We start from the raw sequence: 20,361 nt of genomic DNA on the forward strand, positions 1-20,361 counted from the left end.
TGCTTCACCGCAATCAAAAGAATCTTATAAGCCAAGCGCCAAAAGGTTTCCATGGAAACATCACAACATATTATTCCATTCTCATGCTGCCCTGAAAGTGTAGAAAAATAAAAAATAACATATAAATACAACAGTATGCATGTTTGTGACATTTTTTCTGTCATACCGTCCCTTGGGAGATGCTATATGTTAAATCTTGTTTCAGTTTTAACTAATTTAAATTGAATATTTGTCTGTCATTTTCATGTCCTCACATTCTAAACTTGCCATCTTAAAGGGGTTCTCCGGGAATTAAAAAAATTAAGCTCTCTAGCATGTACCATTCCTGAGGTATTCCCAAAATATGCATTAGCCAATAGAAGCCCGGTCACATGACCCTTATCAGCCGAATGAAACTTGCAGGCCCTTAGTCTCCACATAGACACCAGGTTTCCATAACAACCAAGCCATTTTTCTTCACTGCTGTAGGTCAGATTTAAAGTGGCAGGGCAGTATGGATAACACTGTTAAGGGAGTGGAGTGCTGTAGAGGTCACAGTTAAGGGGGGAGGTAGGGTGGCCATTCAGATCACCCTCAAAAGATCAACTTAAAATACCCGCTCCCAGGTCCCAATAAGCCATGCCCTGATCCAGTTAGGCCACGCCCCCTCCACTCCGCAACCGACGGGGGATTGAAAAAATGAAGGTAAGAATCAACTTCTGTCAGCTGCAGGAGTGGGAGGGAGGGTGAATTTCTCCCTGCAGCTCACACTCAGACAGCATAGTGCTGCTGTCTGAGAGTGATCTGTTCAAAAGGACATCCCTGTGTTCATCTAGGCCCTGCGCCGGGCTGAGGACAGGGAGTCTAAAAGCCAGACTTTCCGGCCTTAAACTAGACCTCTGGCCACCCTAGGGGCAGGCTGCTGTGGAGGTCACAGTTAAGGGAACGGTTCGCTATGGAGGTCAGTGTTAAGAGGCAGATTGCTGTAGAGGCAACTGTTAACGGGATGGTGTGTTGTGAAAATCACTGTTAAGGATATGGGGTACTGTGGAGGTCACTAATAAAAGGTTGGATGCTGTCGAGGTCACTGTTAAAGGGGCGGGCTGCTGTGGGGGGCACTGTTAAGAGGGCAGGTTGCTGTGGAGGTCACTGTTAAAGGGGTGGGCACTGTGAAGGTCTCTGTTAAGGGGGCAGGGAACGGTAGAGGTCACAGTTAAGGGGATGGTCCACTATAGAGGTCAGTGTTAAAGGGCATGGTGCTGTAGAAGTCACTATCAGGAGGGGTGGGGTATTGTGGAGGTCACATTTTAAGGGAACGGAGCTCTGTGGAGGTCACTGTTAAGGGGGGATTATTGTGGAAATCACTGTTAAGGATACAGGGTACTGTGGAGGTCACTTATAAAAGGGCGGCTGCTGTGGAAGTCATTGTTAAAGGGGACGTTGCTGTAGATGTTACTGTTAAGGGGGTAGGCCGCTGTGGAGGTAACATAGTAACATAGTACATAAGGCCGAAAAAAGACATTTGTCCATCCAGTTCGGCCTGTTATCCTGCAAGTTGATCCAGAGGAAGGCAAAAAAAAAACTGTGAGGTAGAAGCCAAATTTCTCCACTTTAGGGGAATAAAGAATTCCTTCCCGACTCAGACAATCAGGCAATCAGAATAAATCCCTGGATCAACGATCTCTCTCTAGTAGCTATAGCCTGTAATATTATTACACTCCAGAAATACATCCAGGCCCCTCTTGAATTCCTTTATTGTACTCACCATCACCACCTCCTCAGGCAGAGAGTTCCAGAGTCTCACTGCTCTTACCGTAAAGAATCCTCTTCTATGTTTGTGTACAAACCTTCTTTCCTCCAGACGCAGAGGATGTCCCCTCGTCACAGTCACCGTCCTGGGAATGAATAGATGATGGGATAGATCTCTGTACTGACCCCTGATATATTTATACATATTAATTAGATCTCCTCTCAGTCGTCTTTTTTCTAAAGTGAATAACCCTAATTTTTATAATCTTTCAGGTTACAGTAGTTGCCCCATTCCAGTTATTACTTTAGATGCCCTCCTCTGGACCCTCTCCAGCTCTGCTATGTCTGCCTTGTTTACAGGAGCCCAGAACTGTACACAGTACTCCATGTGTGGTCTGACTAGTGATTTGTAAAGTGGTAGGACTATGTTCTTATCACAGGAATCTATGCCCCTTCTGATGCAACCCATTATCTTGTTGGCCTTGGCAGCAGCTGCCTGACACTGGTTTTTGCAGCTTAGTTTGCTGTTTATTAAAATTTCTGGATCCTTTTCCATGTCAGTGTTACCGAGTGTTTTACCATTTAGTATGTACGGGTGACTTGCATTTTTTCTTCCCATGTGCATAACTTTACATTTATCAGTGTTAAACCTCATCTGCCACTTATCTGCCCAAGCCTCCAATCTATCCAGATCCCTCTGTAGTAGTATACTGTCCTCATCAGTGTAAATTACTTTACACAGTTTAGTGTCATCTGCGAAAATTGATACTTTACTATGCAAGCCTTCTACAAGATCATTAATAAATATATTGAAGAGAATAGGGCCCAATACTGACCCCTGAGGTACCCCACTAGTGACAGTGACCCAATCTGAGTGTGTACCGTTAATAACCACCCTCTGTTTTCTATCACTGAGCCAGTTACTTACCCACATACAGACGTTTTCTCACAGTTTCTTATATACTAACCTTTTATGTGGTACAGTGTCAAATGCTTTGGAGAAGTCCAGATACACGACATCCATTGATTCGCCGCTGTCAAGTCTAGAACTTACCTCCTCATAGAAACTGATTAAATTAGTCTGACATGACCAATCCCTCACGAAGCCATGCTGATATGGCGTTATTTGCTTATTTCCGTTAAGATGCTCTAACATAGCATCTCTCAGAAAACCTTCAAACAGTTTACCCACAACAGATGTTAAACTTACCGGCCTATAGTTTCCAGGCTCTGTTTTTGGCCCCTTTTTGAATATCGGCACCACATTTGCCATGCACCAATCCTGTGGGATATTCCCTGTCAGTATAGAGTCTGCAAATATCAGAAATAAGGGTCTGGCTATGACATTACTTAATTCCTTTAGGATACGGGGGTGTATGTCATCCGGTCCTGGCGATTTGTCTATTTTAATCTTTTTAAGTCGCTGATGTACTTCTTCCTGGGTCAGACAGGACACTTTAAATGGGGAATTTATTTTTGCATTCTGCATGTCATCTGACAGTTTATTTTCCTCAGTGAATACGCTGGAGAAAAAAAATATTTAACAGCTTTGCTTTCTCCTCATCGCTCTCTGCGACTTCCCCCTCATTACTCTTTAAAGGGCCGACACATTCAGATTTATACTTTTTAACATTTATATAATTGAAGAACATTTTAGGGTTAGTTTTACTCTCTTTGGCAATTAATCTCTCGGTCTCTAGTTTGGCCGCTTTTATTTGTTTTTTACATGCTATATTTTTTTCCTTCTAGTTTTTCAGTGCTTCCGTGCTCCCCTCCTGTTTCAGTGAATGATATGCTTTCTTTTTGTCATTTATTGCTTTCTTTACAGTTCTATTTATCCACATTGGTTTCTTTTTGTTCCTTAGGGTACTTTCACACTTGCGTTTTTCTTTCCCGGCATAGAGTTCCGTCACAGGGGCTCTATACCGGGAAAAAACTGATCAGTTTTATCCCCATGCATTCTGAATGGAGAGTAATCCGTTCAGTTTGCATCAGGATGTCTTCAGTTCAGTCGTTTTGACTGATCAGGCAAAAGAGAAAACCGCAGCATGCTACGGTTTTCTCTCCGGCCCCAAAAACTGAATACATGCCTGAACGCCGGATCTGGCATTTTTTCCCATAGGAATGTATTAGCGCCGGATCCGGCATTCAGAATACCGGAATGCCGGATCCGTCGTTCCAGCATGCGCAGATCGGCAAAAATGTGAAAAAATGTACAAGACGGATCCGTCTGTCCGCATGACAAGCGGAGAGACGGATCCGTCCTTGCAATGCATTTGTGAGACGGATCCGCATCCGGATCCGTCTCACAAATGCTTTCAGTCAGCGGCAGATCGGCGGATCCGGCGGCCAGTTCCGACGACGAACTGCCCGCCGGATCACACTGCCGCAAGTGTGAAAGTAGCCTTAACCTTTTATTACCATACGGTATGTACCTCTCACAATGAGATTTTAGGATGTTTTTAAAGATATCCCATTTTGTGGCTGTATTTTTATTTTTGAGGACTTTGTCCCAGTTAGTTAGGCCTATGGCCTCTCTTAGTTGGCTAAATTTAGCTTTTTTGAAGTTTGGTATTTTTGTTCCTCCCTGTAGAAACGCTCTTTTGAATGATAATTGGAAGGTTATTACTTTATGGTCACTATTTCCCAGGTGTCCCCCAACCTGCACGTCTGTTGTTCTGTCGGGCCTATTGGTTAATACTAGGTCCAGTATGGCCGTCCCTCTAGTCGGGTCCTGAACCAGTTGGGAGAGGTAATTTTCTTTGGTTATTGCCAAGAACCTGTTTCCTTTATGAGATATACAAGTTTCAGTTTCCCAGTCTATCTGGGTAGTTGAAGTCCCCCATAATAACCACCTCATTATGATTTGCCGCCTCGTCTATCTCGTTTAGTAGTAGATTTTCTGTGGACTCTGGTATATTAGGTGGTTTATAGTAAACTCCTATTAGTAATTTATTATTGTTTTTAGCTCCATGTATCTCTACCCACAGTGACTCCACATGTTCATGTCCCTCACTTATATCTTCGCGGAGTGTGGTCTTTAGACTGGACTTTACATAAAGGCAGACCCCTCCCCCTCTCCGGTTTTGACGATCCTTTCTAAACAGACTGTAACCCTGTACATTAACTGTCCAGTCATCGCTATCATCCAGCCATGTCTCAGTTATTCCCACTATGTCATAGTCCTCCTCACACATCACTAATTCCAGTTCACCAGTTTTATTAGTCAGGCTTCTGGCATTAGTATACATACTAATCACTGTTAAAGGGGCGGGTACTGTGGAGGTCACTGTTAAAGGGGCGGGTACTGTGGAGGTCACTGTTAAGGGAGGAGGGGACTGTGGAGGCCACTATTAAATGGGCAGCTGGGTACTGTAAGGTCACTGTTAAGGGAGCGGGGTACTGTGGCAGTCACTGTTAAAGGGCCAGTTGCTGTGAACGTCTCTGCTAAGGGAACCAAGAATGTTGCAGGTCAGTTAAGGGGACTGTAACCTATAGTCAGTGTTAAGGGGCGCTGCTGTAGAGGTCACTGTTAAGGGGGTGAGCCCCTGTGAAGGTCACTGTCAAGGGGGTGGGGTGCTGTGGAACTCACTGTTAAAGGGGCAGGCTGCTGTGAAGGTAAAAGTTAAGGGGGTGGGCTGCTGTGGAGGTCCCATTTTAAGGAGACGGGGAGCTGTGGGAGGGTCAGTGTTAAGGGGTGGGGGGCTGTGGAGGTCACTGTTAACCCCTTAAAGCAGAATGCCGAGTATGTATGGCGGGGGATGCATTGTCAGAATGCATTCCGCCGTACATGCACGGCGGGATGATCTGGCGGGCACCGGAGCGGTGCGCACTCGATCACTGCAGGGGCCCGGCAGTCCATGATAGGGCCCGGTGATATAGAGTACAGTGACTGCACCTGGCTCCGCCGCGATTCCAACCACACTTGCCGGCCATTGTTTACACAGGGACACTGTTATTGGGGGGATCTGTGGATGATGCTATATATGTGTCATCCACAGATACCCCACATAGCAGTGTTATCCACATAATAGTGTCATGCACAGACCACCATTAGTTTAAAACCCACACAGTTAGGTTCAAAATATTTGTTTCCTATTTTAACCCTCTAATACCTGGGTGCGTCTTATGGGCAGATGCATCTTATATGGAGAAAAATAAGGCACATCTCTGCTCAGCTGGCCAATATACGATTGCTCAGACCCCACACGCATACAATTGGAATACAATCTGAACTTATAACGGTAACATTAAAGAGGACCTTTCACCAGAATAAAACTTCTAAAGTAACTATATAGACATGCAGAGCGGCGCCCAGGGATCCCCCTGCACTTACTGTTATACATGGGCGCCGCTCCGTTCTCCCGTTATTGCCTCCGGTATCTTCATAGTTAGGCTCCACCCAGGGGAACCTGCCGGCGCCTCCTTCTCCCATGCTGCAGCGCTGGCCAATCACAGCGCTCAGCTCACAGCCTGAGAGGCTTTTTTCTCTCTCAGGATATGAGCTGAGCGCATGGTTTGGCCAGCGCTACAGCATGGGTGAATGAGCCGACGGCAGGTTCCCCTGGGTGGAGCCTAACTGTAAAGATACTGGAGGCAATAACGGGAGAACGGAGCGGCGCCCAGGTATAACAGTAAGTGCAGGGGGGGTCCCTGGGCGCCGCTCTACATGCCTGTATAGTTACTTTAGAAGTTTTATTCTGGTGAAAGGGCCTCTTTAAATCTAATATTTCCCATTCAAAAAATTAATTAATTTTTACTGTGTTGTTGAGGACATTATTTTCAATACTTGTATTTAAACTATTTGAGATTATATGCTTGCATCTTTATCCTGCAGCGCATGTTGAAGCAGGGATATGACCAGACCAGGGTCCAAAAAGAAAAACAGAAGATAGTGATGGGGATTCAGAAACTGCTCAAGAAGAGGTTTTGCCGGAGTCAAATGGCCAAATTCAAGAAATGGTTTGATCTTAAGAGGAGGAACCCTGACTGGATCAGAGAGATCAGTGAGAGAGTACTGTGCCCAGGTACAATTCTTGCATTACTTTTGTTTCTTTCAACAGCAATCTGTAATGCAAATATACTGTACACCCTTTACAAATGATTACTTAGTACCTGGTGTGACACGTAGCAAATCATCTGTTTACCTTATACATCTCTACTTCGCTGTGAGTGTGTATATATTTCTATATATATATATATACATATATATATATATATATATATATATATATATATACAAAAAAAAGAAAAAATATAAAAAAGAAAAACGTATGGCAGCACCAATTTACACCAAAAAGAGAGAGAGAGGGTGCTAGGTCCAGGGAATACACTGCTTACCCTTGTATGTAGATGAAAATGGACAGCAACTCCAAATAGTACAAAAAAGATAATTTATTGGGCCACAGTGGCACAGAGGCGACGTTTCGGCTCAAAATCCAGAGCCTTTCTCAAGCATCCTTGCTTGAGAAAGGCTTGAGAAAGGCTCTGGATTTTGAGCCGAAACGTCGCCTCTGTGCCACTGTGGCCCAATAAATTATCTTTTTTGTACTATTTGGAGTTGCTGTCCATTTTTCGTCTATATATATATATATATATATATATATATATATACAGACCAAAAGTTTGGACACACCTTCTCATTCAAAGAGTTTTCTTTATTTTCATGACTATGAAAATTGTAGATTCACACTGAAGGCATCAAAACTATGAATTAACACATATGGAATTATATACATAACAAAAAAGTGTGAAACAACTGAAAATATGTCATATTCTAGGTTCTTCAAAGTAGCCACCTTTTGCTTTGATTACTGCTTTGCACACTCTTGGCATTCTCTTGATGAGCTTTAAGTGGTAGTCACCTGAAATGGTTTTCACTTCACAGGTGTGCCCTGTCAGGTTTAATAGGTGGGATTTCTTGCCTTATAAATGGGGTTGGGACCATCAGTTGCCTTGTGGAGAAGTCAGGTGGATACACAGCTGATAGTCCTACTGAATAGACTGTTAGAATTTGTATTATGGCAAGAAAAAAGCAGCTAAGTAAAGAAAAATGAGTGGCCATCATTACTTTAAGAAATAAAGGTCAGACAGTCCGAAAAATTGGGAAAACTTTGAAAGTGTCCTCAAGTGCAGTCACAAAAACCATCAAGCGCTACAAAGAAACGGCTCACATGCGGACCGCCCCAGGAAAGGAAGACCAAGAGTCACCTCTGCTGCGGAGGATAAATTCATCCGAGTCACCAGCCTCAGAAATCGCAGGTTAACAGCAGCTCAGATTAGAGACCAGGTCAATGCCACACAGAGTTCTAGCAGCAGACACATCTCTAGAACAACTATTAAGAGGAGACTGTGTGAATCAGGCCTTCATGGTAGAATATCTGCTAGGAAACCACTGCTAAGGACAGGCAACAAGCAGAAGAGACTTGTTTGGGCTAAAGAACACAAGGAATGGACATTAGACCTGTGGAAATCTGTGCTTTGGTCTGATGAGTCCAAATTTGAGATCTTTGCTTCCAACCACCGTGTCTTTGTGCGACGCAGAAAAGGTGAACGGATGGACTCTACATGCCTGGTTCCCACCGTGAAGCATGGAGGAGGAGGTGTGATGGTGTGGGGGTGCTTTGCTTGTGACACTGTTGGGGATTTATTCAAAATTGAAGGCATACTGAATCAGCATGGCTACCACAGCATCTTGCAGCGGCATGCTATTCCATCCGGTTTGCGTTTAGTTGGACCATCATTTATTTTTCAACAGGACAATGACCCCAAACACACCTCCAGGCTGTGTAAGGGGTATTTGACCATGAAGGAGAGTGATGGGGTGCCGCACCAGATGACCTGGCCTCCACAGTCACCGGACCTGAACCCAATCGAGATGGTTTGGGGTGAGCTGGACCGCAGAGTGAAGGCAAAAGAGCCAACAAGTGCTATGCATCTCTGGGAACTCCTTCAAGACTGTTGGAAGACCATTTCAGGTGCCTACCTCTTGAAGCTCATCAAGAGAATGCCAAGAGTGTGCAAAGCAGTAATCAAGGCAAAAGGTGGCTACTTTGAAGAACCTAGAATATGACATATTTTCAGTTGTTTCACACTTTTTTGTTATGTATTTAATTCCACATGTGTTAATTCATAGTTTTGATGCCTTCAGTGTGAATCTACAGTTTTCATAGTCATGAAAATAAAGAAAACTATTTGAATGAGAAGGCGTGTCCAAACTTTTGGTCTGTACTGCATATTTTTTTATTGGAAGTGGATATTATTATGGTATAATTAGGCAGTTTTTCCTTTCAGAAGCTTTGGAAAGCTATAAAATGGAACCTTTATATGGCTGTGTAAATATTTCCGGTCTGATGCTATATGTGTGCTTACAATTGTATACATTATGTATACAGCTTCTGTCCATGTATAAATCAGTAAGATTTCTTCTGCTAAAAAAATGCCTTCTTCTCTTGACACACTGAGCCAGTGAGGTACAGCTCAGCTGGATGGTGGTACTGTTTGTACTGCTACTGGTATTATAGCTGCCACTGCATTTATTTCTTGTTATTGGTAACGAAGAGATTCCATCTAACATGTTTGCTGAGTAGACAAAGTATGAAGCCTAAATCCAGCCTCCTCTTCCTAAACTTCCTGACTCACATGCATCATCAGAGGCGGAGAGGGGAGGAGACTTTGCTAAAGCCTAAGAAAGGAACACAGTTATTTTCTTTTACATTTTTTATGGTCTGCAATTGTGATATAGGACAGAAAATTAGCAGGAAAAATAAGACAATAATGTTAGCATATCTTACCTCTATTGACTAATATTAAGCTTAGTGTTCTTTTCTTTTTGGAAGAAAAGCTAATTTGAATATGTTTCCCAGAAACCCAAAGGTATGCAAATTAGCTTTGTTTTATGAAAAAACACTGAGTGAACCGTTTGAGGCTACCATCAGGGGAAAATCTGGTGGTAGCCGTGAATTGTTCAATCAGTGCTTTTTTATAATATGATTTCCCCCTGGTGGTAGCCTAGAACTGTTCTATCATTGCTTTCTCATAATAAGATTTTCCCCTGGTGGCAGCCTTGAACTGTTCAATCAGTTGTAGTGATGTACACAGTATAAGTGCTGGGAGGCGTGTATATCTCAGCTGAGATAACTGAAACCCAGAAAGCTGCTGTGGTTTCAGCAAAGTGTAGTTTGCTGAGACAGTTTTGTCTAGATGTTGTTCTGGGTTGGATTTTATGTGGACTGGGGAATAGGTTTGGTAGTGGGATCTGCTAATCTATACCCTTCCACTACATGTATTGTCTTTTGCCAGAGGTGATTGCAGATGAGGCCTGCTGCTGTAATCACAGAGGGATAAAACAACCTGATGGTCTCTGTGTGGTCTCAGCCAGGAGGGATGAGGGGCCACAAGGCTTTGTAAAGCCTAAAGTTTGGGGGACCCAGCGACACCTACAGAAAGAGAGTTGCACGGTCAGAGTCAGGAGGACTTCTGGACCATCTCCCCCCAAGGGTGCTGGTGTGGTAACAGTCTGGAGGCTGCTGGACCGTATATGGCTGAGGAAGCCAGATCTAATCCCGTGTGTGAACGGTGCTCTATATGTGAGGTAGAGACAACAAGTGTATTAGGTAGATCCCAGACGGCCAGGTGTTTATTTTCGATGTTTATGTATGTGATGGTGCTGAAGTGCCAAATTAAAGCACCTTTTGGACTTGAACCCTGTTGTCAGAAAAGAAGTCTGTCATTTCGACCCCCCTGAGAGAGAGAGCGATTCCTTGCACAGTACATTTTCATAATAAGATTTTTACCTGCTGGTACCATTGAACTGTTTAATCAGTGCTTTTTCATAAGGGAAATCTAACCCTATCTGATGCCAGTAAAAGTAAGATATTCTAATTTGCACATATTTTTTCATGAAGCACAGAGTACCTTTGGCTAGACTACAATACTCATGCATATTAGGTGGTCTCCCTAATGAGAAAGAGCATGTTCAAGACCACAAAAAAGGCCACTTAGCTAACAGGGGCAATTTTCTTTTGAGACAGTTTTCTTGTTCTTTTAAAAGAAGATTTAATTTTCACATCTCATTTAAGGAAGCATAATATATGGACATTCAGTACTCTTAAAAGAAGTACATATTTGCATATCTCTTTTCCAGTGGAGTATTATGTGTGGGCTTTCTTTTTCATTTGCTCAAAACAAATCATGACAAATTCAGTTTTGTTAGAATACAAATTTTGGGGGAAATTTGGGATGAATTCCAAATAGGCAGACTCAATTTACTGATCTCTAAATTGTACCTATGAATATACTAGCCACTATCATAAAATTATATTAGAACTGACTAGAACTGTCTAATTATCCTGAACATTTGTACTGAACTAAAATATAATTTGGTACAATTATGCATGTATAATAGGATATTATTTGAAGATACCCACAAAAAGTTGAGACCGCTCAGGTCTTTTTTATTTTGTATTGGATATTTAAAAAATATATAAAGGGATTTGTCATAGGTGAAAGTCTTTATGAAAGCCAGTCTGTATTCCCCTATTGGTTCATAGGACGCAATCTACAGAAGTCTTGATGCTGCATATATCAAATTGTTACACCATGGCTGTGTGTATCTCATTAATAGTTATATCCCAAATATCAGTATTTTTAAGGTCTGCTAGAATCTCCCATCCCTGCATAATGGGAAGTTTGTCAACTGACTTTGGTTTGTTGATCAATATACAGTTGTGGCCAAAAGTTTGGAGAATGACACAAATATTAGTTTTCACAAAATTTGCTGCTAAACTGCTTTTAGATCTTTGTTTCAGTTGTTTCTGTGATGTAGTGAAATATAATTACACGCACTTCATACGTTTAAAATGCTTTTATCGACAATTACATGACATTTATGCAAAGAGTCAGTATTTGCATTGTTGGCCCTTCTTTTTCAGGACCTCTGCAATTCGACTGGGCATGCTCTAAATCAACTTCTGGGCCAATTCCTGACGGATAGCAACCCATTCTTAGTGGGTTTTTGTTTGTCCACCCGCCTCTTGAGGATTGACCACAAGTTCTCAATGGGATTAAGATCTAGGGAGTTTCCAGGTCATGGACCAAAAATGTCAACGTTTTGGTCCCTGAGCCACTTAGTTATCACTTTTGCCTTATGGCACGGTGCTCCATTGTGCTGGAAAATGCATTGTTCTTCACCAAACTGTTGTAGGATTGTTGGAAGAAGTTATTGTTGGAGGGTGTTTTGGTACCATTCTTTATTCATGGCTGTGTTTTTGGGCAAAATTGTGAGTGAGCCCACTCCCTTGGATGAGAAGCAACCCCACACATGAATGGTCTCAGGATGCTTTACTGTTGGCATGACACAGGACTGATGATAGCGCTCACCTTTTCTTCTCCGGACAAGCCTTTTTACTGATACCCCAAACAATCGGAAAGAGGCTTCATTGAAGAATATGACTTTGCCCCAGTCCTCAGCAGTCCATTCACCATATTTTCTGCAGAAGATCAATCTGTCCCTGATGTTTTTTTCCCTTCTTGACACCAGGCCATCTTCCAAAAGTCTTCCCCTCACCGTGCATGCAGATGCGCTCACACCTGCCTACTGTCATTCCTGAGCAAGCTCTTCACTGGTGGCACTTCGATCCCGCAGCCGAATCCTCTTTAGGAGACGATCCTGGCGCTTGCTGGACTTTCTTGGACGCCCTGAAGCCTTCTTAACAAGAATTTAACCTCTTTCCTTGAAGTTCTTGATTATCCTATAAATTGTTGATTGAGGTGCAATCTTAGTAGTCACAATATCCTTGCCTGTGAAGCCATTTTTATGCAACGCAATGAAGGCTGCACGCGTTTCTTTGCAGGTCACCATGGTTAACAATGGAAGAACAATGATTTCAAGCATCACCCTCCTTTTAACAGGTCAAGTCTGCCATTTTAGGTCCCATTCAGCCTGACATAATGATCTCCAGCCTTGTGCTCGTCAACATTCTCATCTGAGTTAACGAGACGATTACTGAAATGATCTCAGCAGGTCCTTTAATGACAGCAATGAAATGCAGTGGAAAGTTTTCTTTTGGGATTAAGAAAATTTTCATGGCAAAGAAGGTCTATGCAATTCATCTGATCACTCCTCATAACATTCTGGAGTATATGCAAATTGCTATTATAAAAACTTAAGCAGCAAATTTTCCAATTTCCAATATTTATGTAATTCTCAAAACATTTGGCCACGACTGTACATCTATTTACTGTAGCATTCCATTATTTTAAAGCTCTGACTACTGTCAGATGCCATGTAAAGTGCTAGAGAAGAGTTTATCCTGTTTTGTTGTTTTTTATGTACCCTAAAATAAAGCACATTTTATAAATCTGATATTAATCCAAATTACTTAAAAAAAGAACCAATTCAGCTACTACTTTAAGGATATGACTGCATGGCATGGTCTGGATCCTGTGGATTTGCAACTGTGCTGTGGTCATGAATCGCGTGGCCAATTAGCCTACAGCTGCCTTTCATTTGACTAATGAAGACCGCATTGTTTAGTTGGTCTTCATTGTTAATGGCCACGTGATATTGAAGTTGTTGCGCAGCCATTAACAATTAAGACCGGCTATATAGTGTGGTTTTCATTAGTTAAATGAAAGGCAGCTGCAGGATAACTGGCCATGTGGTTCATGACAGCAACACGGCCACAACCCGACCGGATCACGACCATGACGTGGTCATACACTAACCAAGCCTTTACCGGATGTACACCCCAAATAGACAATACAAATTAAGTGTTACTTCTATACAGTAGAAAAACCCTCTACAGGATGCAATTCACATTACAACCACTAGGTGTACAGGTATAGAAAAATGTAGCATAAACAATTCCCAACAGAGTATTATTAAATCATGTTTTTTTTTTGTTTGTTTTTTTCAAAGCAGGTCATCTCGTATTACTCATCCTGCCACATATTAAGCCAAAAGGAATGGTAAAGAGGGACACATTCGCATCTATCTCATCAATGTGAAACTTGGTAGGTTTAATAGACCTCATAATTAATATGAATGATTATCAACCTCTTTTTGGTTCTGGACATCATATCCTGTGTGATTTGAGCCAAGTTGTAGTGTAACAGATTTGACTTAGGGCTAAATCTAAGGGTATTATCATAGTGGTTCTCTGGTTTTCACCATTTTCACCACTATACAGGGATCTGGTATACACTGCAGGGAATGTAGCAGGCTACTACCTCTTGGAGTAGTCTCTATGTGGTTGGCTGCTGACCCATAGGGGTCAAGAAAAACCGGTGCTTAGCACTGAAGGGACAGACAGAACTGATAATCGGTAACAGGCAAAGGTCAGGGGAGGCAGAGTATGTGTGACTCCATGAAGCAGTCTGAAGATCAGGGTAGACAACACAGGGTCAGTAACAGGAACAGGCAAATCTCGGTACACAGGTAGACAATCACAATACAGAAAACCTTTGTAATACACCTAGGAACAGGAACCTATTTCTCAGGTAACCTCCCACAGGGCAAGGTGCCTAAAGTACCTTAGGGTCTCTCTGGCCATGTACTGAGGAAGATTAGGATGCAAGCCTGCGAGAGAGCAGGAGAACACACAGGAGATCTCTGGCATTGAGGACTACCAGAAGAGGGATGCCAAAAGCCCTGGAGTGGGGGAATAGGAGTAAAAAGAGGCAGGTGCACAAGCCAGAATCTGGAAAGTAGAGCGGCAGCAGGAGTGGACTGCTGTTATTACATCTAGCAGCAAAGAATAGCTTTAGCAGGGATTGTATTGAACATCATAAGCAGTTTCCATTATTGTGTACAAATTTCCACCCTCAGGAGAAAGGCCCAGTTTAACCCTGGGCAACACAATAGCAATTTTGCTTTTGAACTAAATAATTGACACAAAGTCTGTTTAGATAAATTCAAAGGGAATGAATGATTTAATTGTGAAACATAGAGGAAAATCATTTATAAATGAATTGTTATATATACACTACATTTTAGAGGGAAAGCTTTGGATAGCTGAATGAATACATATCCTTCTCGTGAAGAAATGCTGGAGGTTTCTATACAATCATAAGCATTAAGTAATGAATCCAAAAATATTTCTGTTTCCTAAGCAACCTTTATCTGAACATAAATGTTTATGCAAGTTATTTAATATTCATTGCAATGTCTAAAGGGATATGCACCAAAACAGTTTGAGGACCTTCAAAACAAATTAATTGAAGCAAATTGGATGCTTTAATGAATAAAGATTGCTAGCTAATTGTTGGAAGTGTGAATGGCGATGTAGGGGCACACTATGGCATGTAGCAGGAATCAGAGTAATATTGTTTTCATCAGAACTATTTTAATTTCCTAATGATAAAATAATTAACAGAAGCAAGTGTGTTTTAATAACGAGATCATAAAGACAGGGAAAAGCTGGATGTCAATCATAGTATATGTCCATTAAATGTCTGTATGGCATTACAGAGGCATGCAGCATCTCAATGGGTAATGCAGTTATTAGTGTATGCAAAATGTCATCCTTATGCATGCTTACATTATATTAAACTAAAGTTGCAATATTTACCGTGGGAAGATTTATTATAGGGGTTGATTTAGAATGATTTCGAACCCGCAAACAATGGTCGTCTGTCATATCTAGCGTGTCACTGCCAATGACTGGTCTAAGAAATCATGTGCTGTACATGCTAACATCTCCATTAAGGCCAGTAATTAGTTTGAGAGGTCAAATATATGGCACATCATCTCTGCAGGACAAGTAAACAGAGTCCAATGGGGTCATATGTGGTATACCTCTACTTTACCACTGCAGCCTTGTACACAAACATTAGGAGGAGGACTTTACCAGTGACTCTGAGAACTATAGTTTGAAACAGAAGTGTATATAATGCTTTTTTTTTATAATTATTTTGAAAGTATTTGCTAGCATGGGGAAAATGTCTAGTTAATGTGGATCGTCTCTTTAAGGTACCTTTCCATCTTCATTAGTTGTTGCCAATATGCATATATGTATTTTCAATGGGGAGGTGGAGAAAAGATCGGGTGAAAAATTCAATTTATTGAATCCTTCAGGTGATGTTCAGGGAGAATCAGGAGATCCCCATGCACAATAAAGGTGTTCTCTGGGAATTTAGAAAAGTAAAATACTTAAATATTACTTTAATAAAAATATATTTCTAAATACCTTTCATTAGTTATAATGGCTCGTTTTGTCTAGGGCGCAATCATTAGGAGAAACAAAATGGACGCCGTCCTGTTAGTGCACACAGAACCGTTCCTAATCACACATCCTCCTCTCTGCTCTTCTTATCAGGGATTATGATCCTGAATACAGATGATAAGATCTTTAGCTGAATCAATGTAGGAAGGGAGAGAGGAGACATGAAAAACTAAGTGGATGGACAGGACAGACAGTGGTAGTGGAGACTGCATACAAGTGCTGCTGCTAATTATCCACATCCCCACCCTCATTTCTGTACTTCATGTCTTCTCATGAATTCCATTCCTACCAAGAGTCAGCTGTTGATCATATTAAACTGTATTCAGGATCATAATCCCTGACAAGAAGAGCAGAGAGGAGACTAAGTCTGCTCTTTAGTAGAGATGTCGCGAACATAACATTTTCCATTCGCGAACGGCGTACGTGAATTTTCGCAAATGTTCTTGAACGGGCGAACCACCATTGACTTCAATGGGCAGGCAAATTTTAAAACCCACAGGGACTCTTTCTGGCCACAATAGTGATGGAAAAAGTTGTTTCAAGGGGACTAACACCTGGACTGTGGCATGCCGGAGGGGGATCCATGGCAAAACTCCCATGGAAAATTACGTAGTTGACGCAGAGTCAGGTTTTAATTCATAAAGGGCATAAATCATCTAACATTCCTAAATTGTTTGGAATAACCTGATTTAAAACATCAGGTATGATGTTGTATCGATCAGGTAGTCCGCTTCACAGTGACAGACCAAACTCCCTGTTTAATGCACCACAAACAACCGCAAACAGTCCATTTGCACAACCGCAAACTCCCCATTTGCACAAGGTTGGATACCAAGCTAGCCATGTCCCGTTCCTTGTCCTCACTGATGTCATTGAAGGTCTCTTCCTCCACCCAGCCACGTACAACACCAAGGGTCCCCGAAAGGTGACAACAAGCCCCCTGGGACTCCTGCTGTGTTTGGTCTTCCACCTCCTCAAAGCCATCCTTCCTCCTCTGACTCCTCTTCTTCAGACTCCTCTCTCTGCGTTATTATAAGGTGTGTTAAGTAGTACTATTCCTATCAGTTTAATCCCTGTTACGTCCACTAGTATTATTATTAATATTATTATAAGGTGTGTTAAGTAGTACTATTCCTATCAGTTTAATCCCTGTTACATCCCCTATCAGGGGACGTGTATATGGCATCGATTTTAGGAACCGGAAGATGGAAAAAGATGCTTGGTCGGTCCTCCTACTTCAAATTTGGGGCACTGCACGTGCAATCTAATGTGCCACCAGATATGAGTGGCGTGTTAAGTAGTACTATTCTTATCAGTTTAATCCCTGCTACGTCCCCTATCAGGGGACGTGTATATGGCATCGATTTTAGATATAGTTCAATAGTCCTAAGACTATAAATTCCTGTTTGTTGTCTTTTTATTAAAACATAACTTTTATTTCTAATTCATATACACAAAAACAAAACAAAACAAAAAGGACTCTGTTGAGAGAGTCACCATATACTGTCAGAGTGGGGGATATAATTATATCCTTCTATGAGTGGTGTATAGTAGTCTGATGTAATTACTGACTAATTTGTTTAACTTGCCACCTGGCGTTGAGTTATAAACTCGAATATCTGCTGGTGTTGTTCTGGCACCAAATAGTCATGACTATTTAAACTATCACTCACTCTGTGAGCAGATCAACCTGTATACTGTACTAATCACTATTTGAAGTGATTGATCGTACCCTAGGATATGCTGTGTTCTATGTCAATACCTGCTCCTATATCAATACTACCAGTGTCATATGAGCTAGTACGCACTGTGTCTGCAGGACACAGTGCTACAGCTCAAGCTATCCCTGCCATAATCTTTAAAATGTTATGAGACGCAGCTCCCCCGACATGTTTCACCGCTCAAGGCGGCGTCTTCAAGGGAATGGAGCTACAGACAACACAAATGTTTGGTGTGGGATGTGCTTTATACTCACAGGGCGGGTCATAATCCATCTTAGCCTATGAGAATGTCGACATTCGCATTGCTAATCGTCCCTTAGGGCAAATCACAACTCCGTCTCTAGTCATGATGTCACTTTACACCACCAATCCGATAGGTAATTCTGCACTTGCGCTCTTAATTAGACTTCGAATTTTCCTATTTCCAAAGTTACATGTGGACATGCGCTAGGACTTAGACATTCAGCCGATCGGATGTCCACCGCGCATGCGTCGGAACTTAGATCTTTTTGGGAGATATTACTCCTGTAAAGGACATGCGCTGGAACTTGAACATTAACATGTTCTATGCGAATGCGTGTAGACTTAGAAATATTTTAGCTACTAGAAAGAACTTGAGAAAGTTTCTAGTCCGATTTGTGGGCATGAGCCAGAACTTTAGCATTCAGGCGATCAGATGTTCACCGCGCCTGCGTCGGGACTTAGATCTTTTTCGGAGGTATTGCTCCTACAAAGGACATTGGCTAGAACTTAAACATTAACATGTTCTATGCGCAAAAGGAGCATGCGCAAGAACTTTAAAGTTTCTAGCCCGATTTATATCTACCCATAGGGGTTCAAAATGCTATTAGTCCTATACTTTTCAGAATAGTTCTAGTCCTATACTCACTAAAGAGGGAAACTTTACATCATTCTTGCTGCTCGCATATATTATCTTTGGATGTCATCCATATCTTCAAATTCACAGTGGGCATATGTATGTTCTCCTATGCCTTTAGCGCATAGGCTTTGTGACTCTAAATTGGATTGTCTGTATTGTTCACCTATCATAAAATTGCGGATGTTTTTTTTTGCCCTATTATTTCTTAACCGCCTCTCTTTTGCTTTTTTTTGAACAATGTCAAATTCTTCATTACTATTCAAATGTATCTTTAAAGAAAGGGAGAGAGCCCAAATATTTTTTTTTTCCCTACTATAATTACAATAATTGAGGCTAGGGAGGGTTACTTACCAGCCTTCTTCATATGAATGCTGTAAAGGAGAAGCCTTTATTCAGACCATTAGGGCTCATGGTGTTAAGCCTGTCTATCCACAGTGCTTCACACTGCAGGAGTTTCCTATCTAGATTACTTCCTCTTGGGCCTAGACTTAATTTTTCAATACCCCAGAAACGCAAGACTGATGTTTTGTTGTTATGTACATATTTGATTTGTCTTGCGATCAAGGTATCTTTATCCGTTTCTATGGAGCTCAGGTGGCCCAAAATACGACATCTTAGCTCTTGTGTCGTCTTGCCCACATATAACATGGGGCACGGACGCGACGCTATATATACAACCCCTGTTGTTTTGCATGTAATCAGTTGTCTGATGTTATATTCCTTCCTGTCTCCAGGATTTATGAATTTTTTTAATGCGGGGGATATATTTGCAAAATGAGCAATCGCCACATGGAGTTGAGCCTCTATGTTTTTCTCTTAATGATGTATTTTCCATTTCTATTTCCTTTAGGTGGCTATGTACTAATTGGTCCTTCAAATTTGGGCCTCTCCTATAGGTGACACTAGGATTTACGGTAAGTACTGATTTGAGATCTCTGTCTGTCTGGATGATATGTCAGTATTTTTCCAGTATATGATAGATTTCTTTGTTGTATCCGTCAAAAAGCCCTATGCATCTGATAGTCTCATTCTTTTTTATAGGGGTTGTTTTTAGTAGATCATCTCTGTTAGTAATTTTAGTTCTGTTAAATGCTCTTTTAAGGGGGGCCGTAGGGTATCCCCTCTTCTTAAATCTATCTCAGAGATGTCCACTTTCTCTCCTGAATGAGGCCTCATCCGAACAGTTCCACAGAGCCCTCAAATATTGGCCACCCAATATTGGCCCTCACCTCTTGAGAGGTGAGGGGTGCCAACTAGTCCAAAGGAGGTAGCTATTGGTAGAGGTCGGTTTCCTGTGTATCTCAGTGTTCAGATGACCGTCTTCCATGATTTTGATTTTTAAATCAAGGAACACTATTTCTTTCTCCTGAATTTCATATGTATATTTCATACCTATGCAGTTGTCATTGAGAGCTTGGGTGAATTCGTGAAATAGTGGTTTACCCCCGTCCCAAAAGATGAGTATGTCGTCAATATACCTGCCCCAAAATATGATGTGGCTGGTATATGACGACATCCCATCGGTGAATACTAAATTATCCTCCCACCACCCTAAAAAAAGGTTTGCATATGTGGGGGCACAGGATGTCCCCATAGCAGTCCCATTAATTTGTTGGTAAAATTTACCCTGAAAAACAAAATAATTGTGCTCCAAAATAATTTCTAACATAGAGAGTACCAAGTGATTGTGCTGTGCAAAATTACTACTTTTAGTGCTCAAGAATTTTTGGGTGGCCTTAATGCCTAGTGCGTGTTGTATGTTGCTATATAATGATTTGACATCCAAGCTTGCCAGGATTGTATTTGG

Source organism: Bufo gargarizans, chromosome 2 (genome assembly GCF_014858855.1).
Source record: "Bufo gargarizans isolate SCDJY-AF-19 chromosome 2, ASM1485885v1, whole genome shotgun sequence".
In the NCBI taxonomy this organism is placed as follows: Eukaryota; Metazoa; Chordata; class Amphibia; order Anura; family Bufonidae; genus Bufo; species Bufo gargarizans.